The 14458-nt window shown below is 48.0% G+C and overlaps 1 long non-coding RNA gene across 1 annotated transcript in view; it reads left to right on the forward strand.

Moving 5' to 3' along the window:
* LOC119235767 (uncharacterized) overlaps positions 1–1657 on the forward strand; it is a 29662-nt gene extending 28005 nt beyond the window's left edge. The window contains exon 3 of the long non-coding RNA XR_005122911.2: positions 1630–1657. This is a non-coding gene — a long non-coding RNA (uncharacterized LOC119235767). The remainder of the gene's footprint in view (positions 1–1629) is intronic.
* Positions 1658–14458: the final 12801 nt, after the last annotated feature.

A 14458-nucleotide genomic window follows, 5' to 3' on the forward strand; every position in this document is an offset into this window, starting at 1 on the left:
AGAAGAGAAAGAATGTCAGCAAGACTTGGTTGATTCATGGTGTTATAGACTTATCTAGTCTGAACAGGGAGCCAACATCTGAACTTTAAATGAAGAGTATTTGTGGACACTGTTACTGATGGAAGTTTAGAGAAAAAAATTTTAGGATGGATGTTTTCACAAGGTCAAAATTCTGAGGCGAGGATAGGGATGATTAACAAGTCTTTACATGGCTATGCAAGTTTCCAGAGTTTTCAGAGGTGGGGACAGAGAGGATTATTATTTACTCAAAACCAACCAACCTTACCCCAAGGCATAAATTTCACAGAAATTTCATCAAAGAACACTATAGAAGGCTGTATCTTGCTCTGACAAAATACAGAGCTTGTTCTAGGACTGCTTGCCTGTGTCTTTGCAGAGTCTCTTTCTTTTCTCTTTTCTCTTTTCTCTTTTCTCTTGATAAACTTGCCATCAGCTGCTGAATGGGAAAGTCTGCTGAATTCATTCTCCAAGGAACCCAAGAACCTCACTCACGGAACCCCAACATCATGACAATGCTTCTTACAGATTTGCTCTGAGGCCTCTTTTGTTGCTGGTGGTGGGAGCTCATCATCCCTACACAGGTCACTAAAAGAATTTTACCTTAGTGGCTCTACATACCTGCACTACCTGCAGATCCCTAACTCTAAAACAGTGTCTCTCCACACCCAGTCATTTGGTATATTTGACAGTTATTTCTGCTATAATTTCTTCCCCCTCAAATAGCTTCACCAAGAGCAATAATTTGGAGGCCTCTTAGTAAAGTCTCAGGCTCTTCCATAAGAAGATTCTCCTGCAATGCCATGGTCTAGAAAGCATTGTCACCTCTGGTGTCTTACTTAGTAGATCTCTTTAATCTCAGCATGAGGGTGGTTGGTGTGTGTTCAGAAGCCTAACCTGTAAATCTCTCTGATTTTCAGTGTTTCAAATGGATAATAAAGTAGGGTCTTACATAATTATTAAGGGTCAATTCACCAAGAGATAGTAATTCTAGATATGTATGTTCTTAGTAACCAGCTCCAAAATACATGAAGCCAAAGCTGACAGAACTGAAGGGGAAAATAGACAAATCCACTGTTATAGTCAGTCCCTATTACACTCCTTTCCCAGCAGTAAAACTAGTTAATAGAAATGACAAGAATAGAGAAGAAATGACATGACAATGAACAACTTGATGACCTAGTTGATATTTTCACTGGACAAGGCAGGGGACCCAGCCCTTAGGGAGGCCCCCTCAGGTCCACCAGTTTCTCCCTCTGATAATGTAGACAGGTGACCCAGGAAGAAATGGCATTGCAGTTGCATAACCAGAATGGTTCTTGCCTACTCCTTGCCCACTAGCAAGGTTGAATTTCTAGAACCCTGTGAGGAATAAGTTTCCCTGGTTCCTTCTGATCGCTGGGAATCTAACTGCTCCAGGTGGGGCTTGCAGGATAAACTGGGAGGTTTGAAAGGAAAAACATATGAAATGCAGTTTTGTCTTGTTTGAATTAACTTGGGCAAATAGCAAGATGCTTTGTTTATATGATGTTAATGATGAAATAGAACAAGGAAGGAAAGACAATATATCATATAAGAAGAAATAAACTAACAATATTTTTTTATGCCCAGGTGAGCAAGGTGAAACTACAACAACCTTTCCCATGAACAGCACACTGGGAATAGTCACTTCTGCTTTCATTTCCTGACATGAAGAAACCACTCTCTTTCTTACCAAGTGCATATAATACAAAAAGGGAACCTGACATGATAACAGGGCTGTAGAGGACAGAAAAGGAGTGTCCACTGCTCTGGGGCTGAGGGGGGTGAGATGGGGTGACCTGTGCCAGCCCATTCACAATATGGGAGAAAGGTAAAGGTGCTACTAAAAAGTATGATAATAAAGGAATGCTTCTGCAATTTCCTTGCCAATAAGTGCTAGAAAGCTAAGGTTTCACTACTTCTTCCCTCATAATATATGAAAGTAAAATTGATACAGGGAAGCAAGGGGCACTAAAACTGCCCAAGGACAATGCCCAAATAGTTTACCAGTCACTGTCTGAGATCTTCACCTGCACACAATTGCAAGACTACTCAGGTTCAGGGAACAACAACAATGAGATTTATTTAACAAACCAGGGAAAAACACGGAGTTGCTAGGGCCAAAAATGGCAGTTTACCCCACCCGAAGCAGCATTCAGTGTTTTAAACTCCTAAACAAAAGCAGCTAAGATGGTGTCTTCCCAGCATTGAGGACACGGAGCTCCTCTCCGGAACAATAGGCCACGTATCCAAGATGGCATCTTCCTGCCTCTGCTTACCAGGAGCATGCAGCAGGCAAACTCTAAGCCAGGTTCCAACTCACAAAGACAACAGAACACACAACAGGAGATGCTCCCAGAACTGCTGGGATGTCCCAGCACAGCACCAGACAAGTGACACTCAAGACAGCAGTTGCAATGGCTGAACAAACCAACAAATGGTCACACTCACATAGCTCAGTGAGGCACAAAGCTCAGTGAGATGCCTAGCTTCAGGTTTTAGTCTTCTCTGCTAGGCTGTAACAACAACAAAACTGGGAACAGTTTTACTTGCTTGGCTCCTTGCAAAGCCCCCAAACTTTTCCTCTCTGAGGCTGGCTGCTGGAGGCCTCTCCACGTTCAGAGGCCCATAACAGCCTTCTGGAAGATTGGTGTGATAGAAGCCAGAATCTGCTGACCCCAAATGCTAAAGATCCAAAAACTGCTGAATTCCCAAGACTGAATGACTCACTCCCCCTTCTGCAGTCACTTATATTTCTTATCAGTTGCCCCATCCCAAAAATGCGATACATTTTAGCATTTTCCCTGGGACTATCTATCCTCACCAGCAACCCCCGCCCAGAGGGGGAACCACCTCTATCAATCTATGGGTTAAGCCACTAGTTACAAAATCATTGCACGTGAGATTTTAAGCATCAGACCTGACATAGTGTAGGGTAAGTGAATTGATCAGGCTTTTACACCGCTGGCCTCTAGCTAACCTGTGGCCTAGAATGCAGAGAGTGCTTGGAAACAGGGTGTGGGGAATGCATGCTTAACTATGAACTCCTGGAGTATGGTGTGGGCATGTGTAAGGTGCACACCTGTGCTAGAGGCTGAGGATATAAGGGACATGTCACTCAAACAGAGGACAGTTACAGCAGAGGGGCTGCAAGAGGACAAGTGATGGCTGCAAGAGGCAGGTTCATGAGATGCCAGCAGGGAGATAACAAAGAGAAAGAGTAGATTTACCCAGGGCTGCGAGGCTTACCAGCCTCTTGGCTCCCTGACCTCCCTTCCTTGCCAGTCTGTGGGTTTGCCGCACAACAATTGACATAGAAAGAAAATTAAATCCTGGAATAACCACTGAGGGCACTGGACTATCGTTTGTCTGTCTGCCCAAATCAATAGAGAACCTGCCTGTGCTTGCTGGCACAACACATAGTGTTGGCGCTTGGTCAACCCTTAGAGGTAGAGGGGGTCAGTCAGGAGAGTGGAAGGAGTCAAGGAAACACCCCAGGTTTCTGGAGTGAGCCACGGACTGAGAGTGGGAACCAGAAATAGGCTGGAAGTGGAAGACGGTGAGCTAAGCGTTGGGTGTGGTGTGTGGCCCCGTGGAGATGAGAGCACGGTGTGGGACGCAGGGTCTGACTCACTTACAGCAGAGCATGTGGGGCAGGGATACAGGCCTGGGCACTAACAGCATGAACGGTCACTGGAGCCCCCAGAGCAGATTTTCAAGTGAGAGAATAAAAATGAGATGAAAAGGGAGTTATGACAAAACCCTTGTGTAGTGGCAGGAGGCACAGTACAGGTTCTCTATGATCGGGCAGATGGATGAAGGAGGTGTCCCGGAGCCCTTGGTGTCTTTTGCAGGCTTTTATTGGGATTAATGTGGTACACGGCAGGTAGGGGTGCCAGGGGGCCGGGAGGCTGGGAGGCCTCCCAGCCCCCAGTGAATCTTCACTCTTTACTGGGCTCTCTCACGTGTTCTCTCGTGGCCTCTGTGTAAGGGCAGGACAGGACCCAGTGCAGGTTCTCTGATCCCATGCAGACCGGGTAAAGGAGGAGTCAGAGTCCTCAGTGGTTTTGCAGGTTTTTATTGGGGTTCAGCGGGTACGTGGCAGGCAGGGAGGCTGGCAGTCCTCCCAGCCCCCAGCAAATCTTCACTCTATCTCTGGGCTCCCTGGCGTTCTCTGCTTCTGCTTTGCTTCTCTCTCGGCTTCTCTTTCGACTTCTGCTGCTGCTGCTTTCTCAGCTTCTGGCATCCCTGTGACACCGCCCCTAAAAGCACAGCCTTAGCGCAGGTGTACCCACTTCAGGTGCCCGCCATCAGGCATGCATTCAGGATCACAGGGTTCCCTCATCTATCCTGATGGCGGGAGGGCAGAAAAGCCTGATACCTTTTACCTTAGCCTACACTCTGCTTCTCTGCTGGTTCCATTCTCTTGCTTGTTCTCCTTCTGGTTATTGTGTTCTCTGGTGTCCCTGTGACGCTGCTTTTATGAGCTCAGTCTCAGCCCAGGTGAATCTCACCTACGTATACCCACACCCTACTCCAGATACCCGCCATCGGGCATGCATTCAGGACCGCAGGGATCCATCATCTATCCTAATGGTGGGAGGGCAGAAAAGCCAATCCACCCGCTCAGGGTTTTCTGCCATATAGTCTATAACAGAATACACCTGCATACAAAATATAACAAAATACAACTAAACCCAGGCAGGGCACCAACCTACGGGCAAAAGGCAAGATGTAGGGTAAGGAAAAATGTCAGGCTTTTCTGCCCTCCCGCCATCAAGATAGATGAGGGAACCCTGTGATCCAGAATGCATGCCTGATGGTGGGCACCTGAAGTGGGTACACCTGCGCTAAGACTGTGCTTATAAGGGCGACGCCATGGGGACGCCAGCAGAAGCCAAGAAGCCAAGAATGAACAGAAGCCGGGAGAAAAGCAGGGAAGGCCGGAGAGCCCACATAGAGTGAAGACTTGCTGAGGGCTGGGAGACCTGCCAGCCTCCTGGCCCCCCAGCACCCCTGCCTGCTATGTACCGGGTAAATCCCAATAAAAGCCTGTAAAAACCACTGAGGACTCTGACTCCTCCTTTACCTGGTCTGCATGGGATCAGAAAACCTGCACTGTGTCCAGTCCTGTCCTCTATACAAGATTATTGACACCAGCAGATGATCCACCATGTCTTCTGCAGAAGACATTGCTTATGTGAGGGAGGGGAACCACTCAGGCATCTGCTGTCACACACCAGGAGCCGTCAGGCTTCCTGGCCTTCTCTGGGTGTAGTCTCGGCCACAAGCCACACACCACATCCACCCCCAGGATGCACTCTCTCTGGGATTGGCAATTCTGTCCTTTGGGGGTAACTGCCAACCCTCAGCGTTTCTGTCTACGGTTGCTCCAACACTCGGCTTTCATAGCCACCAATGTGACACACAGAGCCCTACACGCAGGCCAATCCACTGCACAAGCACATGGGACAGGGATCCGTGGATACGAGCTCCACATGTGGCCTCTCTTGGGTCCCCTCTTCGGCTGTGACTTCACCACAAGCCATGTTCCCCACCTGCCCCTCAAGGATGGGTTCCTCAGCTCCTCACCCTCTCACCCTCACTCAACAATGAACAGGGCATCACCCACAGGTGATTTTAAGAGACTCACTGGCCTTCTTTAGCATATTTAAGCTGCTTAACAGCTGCTCAGGGCTTCACAATCTCAACACCAGCTTTTACCACTCTTTACTCTCCTGTGTTCTCTTGTGGCCTCTGCTTCTCTGCTGGTTCCGTTCTCTTGCTTGTTCTTCTCGTTGTTCTGTTTTCTTCCTGCTACTCTTCTCTCCTGTTCTCTCCTTATGAGCCCAGTCTCTCAGCCCAGGTGTACCCACCTACATATGCCTACACCCTACTCCAGGTGCCCACTATCAGGCATGTATTCAGGACCACAGGGATCCATCATCAATCCTAATGGTGGGAGGGCAGAAAAGCCTGACAATCATTTACCCTACAGCTTGAAAGCACCCACATCTGAGAGAAGGGAAGGGACAGAAGAGGAGGAGCAGCAAAGGATCTTGAAGAGGATGGCAGGGGGAATGATGCATGAGGGTGTGCAACCAGGGAAACAGAGGAAAGAGATGCTTCCAGAGGGGGAGTGGTCAGCACGGTACACTGCTGGTGACCTGATGATTCCTCAGGATGCTGGAGCAGGAGGCCCAGGGGCGAGTGTCCTGGGGTCAGGTAGAGTGTACCTGTGACATGAAAAGGGGAGACACGGGACCACAGCTGGAGGACTGAGTCTAGGGAGGTGTCAGGGAGAGCACTGAGAACATTTAAGGGCGCAGGAAAGGAGTGAGGATCAGGGGCACATATCAGAGAAAAAAGTTAGACAGCAAGATTTCAGTGTGTGAAAGTAACTTCAGAGACTAGGAACCCAGTGTCATTTGTGGGAGCAGAAGAAGTTAGGACAGATGTAAGGGGGTTTGTTAAAAGTTAAGTGATAGAAACTTGAAACCTTTACTTTATGACTGTAATAGCAGGAAGGGCACAGTGCTGGTTTTCTATGATTCCAGCAGACCGGGTAAAGGAGGAGTGAGTCCTGGAACCCTCAATGGCTTTTTCAGGCTTTTATTGGGATTTACCAGGTACATGGCAGGCAGAGGCACCCGGGGCGGGGGGGGGGGCAGGAGGCTGGCAGGCCTTCTAGCCCCCAGCAAGTCTTCACTTTGGGCTCTCCGGCGTTCTCTCGTGGCTTTAGTTCTCTGCTCCTCTCGTGGTTCTCTTCTGCTCTCTGCTCTTCCTGGCATCCCCATGATGCTGCCCTTATAGGCCCAGTCTTAGCCCAGGTGAATCCCATCTACATATGCCCACACCCTACTCCAGGTGCCCGCCATCAGGCATACATTCAGGACCACAGATCCATCATCAATCCTAATGGCAGGAGGGCAGAAAAGCTTGATATCATTTACTTACCCTATAATGACTTCATTTTTTTTCCTAAGAAATTGGAATTTTCCAATATGAGAAGTTAGGACGGAGGTCTGAGAGGATGTGAGTAAAAACAGCACAGTGGTGAAAGGTGGGATCAGGAGTCCAATCTCCTGTATTGAGTCTTGGTTCTGACACTTTCCAGATGTGGAGACTTGGTCAAGTCACTAGTGTTTCTATGTCTCCTCTTATTATAATTTATCTCACAGAGTACAGATGAGGATTAAGGGTAGAATGGTAAGAACAGGGCACTGTACAGAGCAAGCACGCCACAAGTGTCAGCTGTTATTAATTTATAATAACTTTAAATTGCTATCAAGCACATAGCTGATTGCTGAGTCTTAGACAGGTGAATGTGTAATGACTGCCTGGGGTCTGGTGACTCTGCCAGGCAGTTAGGTGTTCTGTGGGGAGGAGACGGCATAATCTCGGGTAACCACATAGGTCAGTGTAGGGTAGATGGTTTTTCAGGCTTTTCTGTCCTCCCACCATTAGGATTGCCCTGCCTGACTGGGTACCTGCAGTTGTTACATTGTTGTAAACTGTCTTTACTTCTGTGGGCCATGGGAGGAGTATTGAGATAGTAGCCAAGAGAAGCAGGAGAGAGAAGGGGAGGAAAGAAGGCCAGAGAAGCCAGGAGTGAAGACTTGCCTGGGGCCTGGAGGCTGGGGCCTAGAGGCCTCCTGACCCCGCGGGCACCCCTGCATGCTGTGTACCTGGTTGCTGCAATGCATGTAAAGCGCAATAAACGCCTGAGAAAGCCACTGAAGGCTCCAGGACTTTCTCCTTCACCCGTCTACTCTAGTCATAGAGATCCTGCCCTGTGGCCATCCTGACACTACATTTGGTGTAAGTCAGCAAGATAATCTTAAACAGATGGGTATGGAGCCCTCTGAAGACCACCTCTGGAGGGACTGAGGAGTAGCAGACCAAGAACCTGTGACAGCGCTGAGCCGTCATGGCAGCACAGGAGGTGGACAAGGTCTGGGAGCTACAGGACGAGGCCTCGCCTGGAGGAGGAGACGGCCCAAGAGGACCAGCCCACAACCACTGAGGCAGCAGAATCGTCGGGCAAGGACAAACCACGATTTGGAGCTCACCAGTGCTGACAAAGGGAAAAGGGATTTGGACTGATGGACTTAGACTGACAATCCTGCCAGAAGGCAGAGGAAATTTGGCAGGTTGATATGTGTAAAGGGCAAGAAGACCACAGTGCAGGTTTTCTAATATCCAGCACACCAGGTAAAGGAGGAGTCAGAGACCTCATTGGTTTTTTGCAGGTCTTTTATTGGGGTTCACCAGGCATATGGCAGGCAGGGGTGCTGGGGGGCCGGGAGGCTGGCAGGCCTCCCAGCCCCCAGCAAATACTCTCTATCTGGGCTCTCCAGTGATCTTTTCTTCTCTCTTTGCTTCTCTCTCAGCTTCTCTCTCGGCTTCTGCAGGCATCTCCGTGATGCCGCCCTTAAAAGCCCAGTCTCAGCCCAGGTGAATCCCATCTACCTAGGCCCACACCCTATTCCAGGTGCCCGCCATCAGGCATGCATTCAGGACCGCAAGGATCCATCATCTATCCTGATGGCGGGAGGGCAGAAAAGCCTGACATTTTTCCTTACCCTACAATATATATTTGGGACCCTGGGGGTGGATGGTATCATTTGTAAACCCCAGGAGATGAAAATTAAGGCATGGCTGGTGGGTCTTGGTAGAAGAGCCCAAAATTGGCTGATGAAGGAAGCCGTCACCAAGTTCTCTGCAGCAGGCAGAGAAAAAGCCAACTTAGAAAGGCAGAAGCTGGTGCTGAGATTGGGAAGCCCTGAGAGGCTGTTTAACAGCTTAAATATGTTGAAGAAGGCCAATAAGTCTCTTAAAATCACCTGTGGGTGATGCCCTGCTCGTTGTCCAGTAAGGGTGAGAATCTGAGGAACCTGTCCTTGGGGGATGGGTGGGGAATGTGGCTTGTGATGGAGCCCAAGCCTAAGAGGGGACCCAAGAGAGGCCACATGTGGACCTTATACCCCCGGATCCCCGGCCCATGTGCTTGTGCAGTGGGTTGGCCTGTGTATAGAGCTCTGTGTGTCGCATTGGTGGCTATGAAAGCCGAGTGTTGGAGCGACCGCAGACAGAAACCCTGAGGGTTGGCGATTACCAAAGGACAGAATCGCCAATCCCAGAGTGAGTGCATCCTGGGGGTGGATGTGGTGTGTGGCTTGTGGCCTAGACTACACCCAGAGAAGGCCAGGGAGCCTGATGGCTCCTGGTGTGTGATGGCAGATGCCATGAGTTGTTCTCCCCCCTTGTATGAGCAGTGCCTTCCACAGCAGAAGTGGCGGATCATGTGCTGGTGCCAATAATCTTTCGCCATTAGGCTGGTGCCCTGCTTGGAATTATTTATGTCCTGTTGTATTGTTTCATTATTCAGTTGTATTTTCTTTTTTGGGCCATGGTTGCATTGTTTATGTTTGCTAAGGGAAAATTGTATATATATAGATATAAGTATACTGTATGGCAGAAAATCCTGAGGGGGTGGATTGTAGGGTAAATGGTTTTTCAGGCTTTTCTGCCCTCCCACCATTAGGATTGCCCTGCGTGATGGGGCACCTGCAGTTGTTACATTGTTTCAGACTGTCTTATTTACTTCTGTGGGCCATGGGAGGAGTGTTGAGATAGTCACCCAGAGAGACAGGTGAGAGGGGAGAAAAGAAGGCCAGAGAAGCCCAGAGTGAAGACTTACCTGGGGCCTGAAGGCCTATGGGCCTTCTGGCCCCCCGGGCACCCCTGTGTGCTATGTACCTGGTTGCTGCAATGCATGTAAAGCTCAATAAAAGCCTGAGAAAGCCATTGAGGCTCCACGACTCCTTTACCCTGTCTGCACAGATCATAGAAACCAAACCTGCTCAGTGCCCATCCTGGCGCTACAGTGAGATTGGGTGAGTGGACATTAGCTGATGGCTAGATACATCCAATATTTTCTCGGGGCAGTCACTTCCCATCAACACTGCATCCTGAGGAGGTCTTACTCAAATAACCAATGTATCTGTTCATCATTATCAGTATTGTAATCTTACCAACAGTGCCAAGAGTTAAGGAGTAAACTTGGTTCCTGAATTCTTATGTTGAAGCCTCCCAGTGGAGACAGAACTTTAAGGAGGCGATTCAGGTAAATGAGGACCCGTGTCCTAATAGGGAAAAGCAGAGCCTCGGTGAGGTGTGCAGCACACATGGCAGCGCAGAGAAGGACAGAAAACTAGGTGGCCTTTGAAAACTGGGGACGAGCCCTCAAGACAAACCAAAGCTGCAACACTTTGATCTGGGACTTTCAGCCTCTGATACTGTGAGAAACTCAGTTGCATTGTTTCAGCAACTGGTTCTGTGGTGTCTTGTCATGTAGCAGATAATCCACCAGCATCCATCTACACAGTATCTCAGTAGAGTAGTAGGTACAACCTGAAAAAGAAAGGCCTATTTCCTGGGGACTCTCCCCCTTGCTTGCAGATAGAAGAGTGCTTGCTGGCATTTTGTGCCTCAGAGGACACAGGAATAAGTGGAGACCCAACTCATATCTGCTTTGCTGCAGCATTCCTGGGTCCACTCCCCTCCTCAACATAGGTGGCCACTCTGCTCAGTGCACCAAGGTATCTGCCTGTTGGTTCCAATCACCTTATAATCCTGGGAGGAGATCTTCTGATGTGCATCAGAATATTCCTGCTTAATATGCCCTTTGTTTCCTGTAGGGTAAGGTAAAAAAGTATCAGGCTGTTCTGCCCTCCAGCCATTAGGGTTGATGATGGATCCCTGTGGTCCTGAATATGTGCCTGATGGTGGGCACCTGGAGTAGGATGTGGGCATATGTAGGTGGGTACACCTGGGCTGAGAGACTGGACTTATAAGGGCGGCGTCACGAGGACACCAGCAGAGCATAACAGAACAGCCAAAAGAAACAAGTGAGAGAGCAGCACCAGCAGAGAAGCAAGGACCACGAGAGAGTGCTGGATAGCCCAGAAGGGGTGAAGATATGCCCCCCACACCCCTGCCTGTCATGAACCTGGTAAATCCCAATAAAAGCCTAAAACAGCCACCGAGGGCTCTAGGATTCCTCCTTTACCCCATCTGCTCGGATCATAGAGATCCTACTCCTGCTGCTACAGTCCCCATAGTTATTTTTGTGGGACCACATTCCATATAGACATCCCAGTAAGACAGTTTCCATCACATTTACCTTGTGGCAAGGCAAGGGCCACGTCCATGAGTCAACAAATTCAAACATGGGACAAACATGCAATTAATGCCACATGAACAATTTTACTTTTATTTCTGTCAATAAAACTGTTGCCCTCCAAGCAAAGTCACCTATTTGCATGACACTGCGTCCATAAAGCAAGCAGCTCTCCGATGGTCAGTAGAGATGTTCACAGGGCACCAAAGGGCCCAAGTGGCCATAGGACTTAGCAACCCCTCAGGTGCCTCTAAAGTGGGTGTGTGAGCAGGTGGGGGAGGAGCCCACCTACTCACAAGTGCTCCTTGCACTCTCCAGGTAGCAGGTTCCCATATAAAGTGTTGTCATTTTATGATGGAGTCTCCTGGGCACTGTCCTCCCAGTGACCTGACATCACTCAAGACATTTTTGGTATTTCAGGATTATTTACATCCTTTGGTCACAAGAGCAGTCTCAATTAGCAAACTATCTCTCAGATAGTTTCCACTGGAACTGCTGACCCCAGGTCCCAGCAGCCACTGCTGGGGAGTGCCCGCTGGCTTCTGCCATAGCCCCAACCTCTCCTCCACACAGGCCATCACGCAGACACGGCGCCAGCCTGTCAGCTGGAGACTAGCAGGACATTAATTAAAGTGCTTATCTCATTCTGTGCCCAGAGAGTCTGCACTGCTTCAAATTGATGGTGTGGTGGACCCGGGCAGTCTCCTTGCTTCTCCTTGAGCATGTTCTCTCAGTGCGGACTAGGGGTCACGCACATGGCCTCTGTTTTACACCAGGAGACTTCCCAGGTCAGACATGATATCCACCACCTCCATAAATATTCAGGTAGAGATACAACTACTTCACAGAAAATCTGTTCCACCATTCCAATGTTCACCCCAACTTACACCTTAATGTCATCCCCGTTCCATTCCTGCATCCCCCAATCTAACTGGAACCACTGTCAGGACTTCATCAAAGATTTTGGAATCACAATTCCTGAGAATCCCAGTCAAAGTCCCAGAAACATCTCCTCCTCTGCAGGACATTTCTTCTGCAGCTGAACAGGAGGGCAGGCAGCCTGCATTGGGGCCCACCCAAGTAAGGGACCCCTGACTCTGCTGGGCCTCCTGGTCCCAGGGTTCACCTGCCTCCCCCTCAGTGAGTGGCCTGAGGTCCTGGGAGGGAGGGTGGTTGTGTGGAGCTAGGGTGGGGGCAGCCAGCTGCTGGGAGGGCTATTTGGGTTTTCAGGTTTGCTGAACAAAGGGAAAAGGAGACCTTGTCTCCCTCCCCCGCTGGGGGACTTCCACAGCTCTCAGGTTCACGTCTGTTTACAGAAAGCATAAGCTCTTTTCTTGCTCATCTTCAGCCGGCCGTAACCCTCTTTTATGAGGGGTAACACAAACATTGTTTTGCCCAAAATGAACTGTGAAAATCCCTGAGGAAGCTGCCTCATCAGAGACTGAAATTCTGTCCTCAGGGAGAGGTGGATGCATCCCCTTGTTGAAGGATTGTTTCCTGGAACCCGGAACAAACAGAGTACTTACAGCTAGTGTCCATTTTGGGGCTGAGAATGGTTTATGGTAGCATCAAACTAATGTATTTTAACTTTAGATTATTCTTATTTGCTTATAATCCTTTTACTGTTATTCGATTTGGTTTGCTAGTATTTTGCTGATGATTTTGTGTCTGACTCACAGGATATGTAGTCTAATTTTCTTGTGTTTTCTCTAGTTCTGGCATTAGGGTAATATTAGCCTAATAAAATGAATTAGGAAGTATTTTCTTTTGCACTTTGACTATTTACTAGACTTCATCAGTGAAGCCATCTGGTCTGGTACTTCTCCCTGAGAGTACTGATTCAACCTCTTTTCTCTAGGTTTGTTGAGACTTTCTATTTCTTGTTGTATCGGTCTTGGTAATTTGTGTTTCTAGGAATTTATCCATTTCAGCTAGGTTATCTATTTATTGGCACATGATTTTTTATGATATTCTCTTATAATTTGTCATTTCTGTGAGGACAGTACTAATGTCCCCAATCTCATCTCTATAACCAGTTATCTGTGTCTTCTATTTTATTTTTCATTGCCAGTCTAGCCAATGGTTTGTCAATTTTGTTGAATATTTTAAAACCCTACTTTTGTTTTTGTTGATTCCCTCCATTATTTTTCTATTCTTTGTTTCTATAAGAGGAGAGGATTTTGAGAGTGGGCCCATCAGACATATCTTCTATCCTGACTATGAAAGGTATATTTAGGGGGGACAATGTCCTTGCAGACGTCTGTGATCACTCTTCTCTGTTGACCAGAACTTACAATGGAACTACCGCCACTGATTTGGGAAACATATACACAGTGGTACTCATTAAATCTCAGAGTGGTAGGGCCCAGGATGCTGCATTCAACTGCAGAATACAAGATGTCCTGGTCACCACATGGACAGCAGAGTCAAACTGGCAATCAGAAGAGCCCAACATGTGAAGACCATGGTCTTGGCTAGTTGATCATGGTGTTCATAGAAAATAAAGCAATAGGAAAGCTGCTGAATTCTTACCTGGTGAGTGTAAGCAGAAAAGTTCTAGAGCATGTGGACAAAAGCCAACCTTGAATCATACAGAGAGTGAAGCCCTCTAGTAAATTCCCAGACTCAAACCAGTTTACAGACCCAGAACCTCATGAATGAGGGGGAGACTGGGTCCACTGCAGAATAATCCTACATTGCCAAAAAATATAGACTGTTAAATTTTTCTCTCAGTCTTCCCTAAAGAGACCCACAACTTTTACCAAGGTAAATGGTGCATTAGGAAAAAGGAAATAATCCAAATTGGGGAGCGGGGGCTACTGGACACTGACTCTGAACTGGCACTAATTCAAGGAGACCCCAAACATCATAGTAGTCCTCCAGTAAGGGGTTTAGGAAGGCCAGTGTATCAATGGAGTTTTTAGCTCAGATCCATCTTGCAATGGGTCCAGGGTGTTCCAGAACCAATCTTATGGTTATTTCCCCAGTTCCAGAGTGAAAAATTGCAATAGATGTGTCTAATAGCAACTAATAGAATTGGCACATTGGTTTTCTCATCTATGGAGTTAGGGTTATTTTGGAAGGAAAAGCCAAGTGAAATCCACTAGAACTGCCTCTCCTTAGAAAAATAGTAAGCCATAAACAATGCTGCATTTATAGGGTGCTAATTAGATTAGTGCCACCTTCAGGGGCTTGAAAGATACAGGGGTGATGATTCCCACCACATTCCCATTG

This window comes from Talpa occidentalis, unplaced genomic scaffold (assembly GCF_014898055.3).
Source record: "Talpa occidentalis isolate TD23 unplaced genomic scaffold, MPIMG_talOcc4v2.1 talOcc4.9, whole genome shotgun sequence".
NCBI lineage: Eukaryota > Metazoa > Chordata > Mammalia > Eulipotyphla > Talpidae > Talpa > Talpa occidentalis.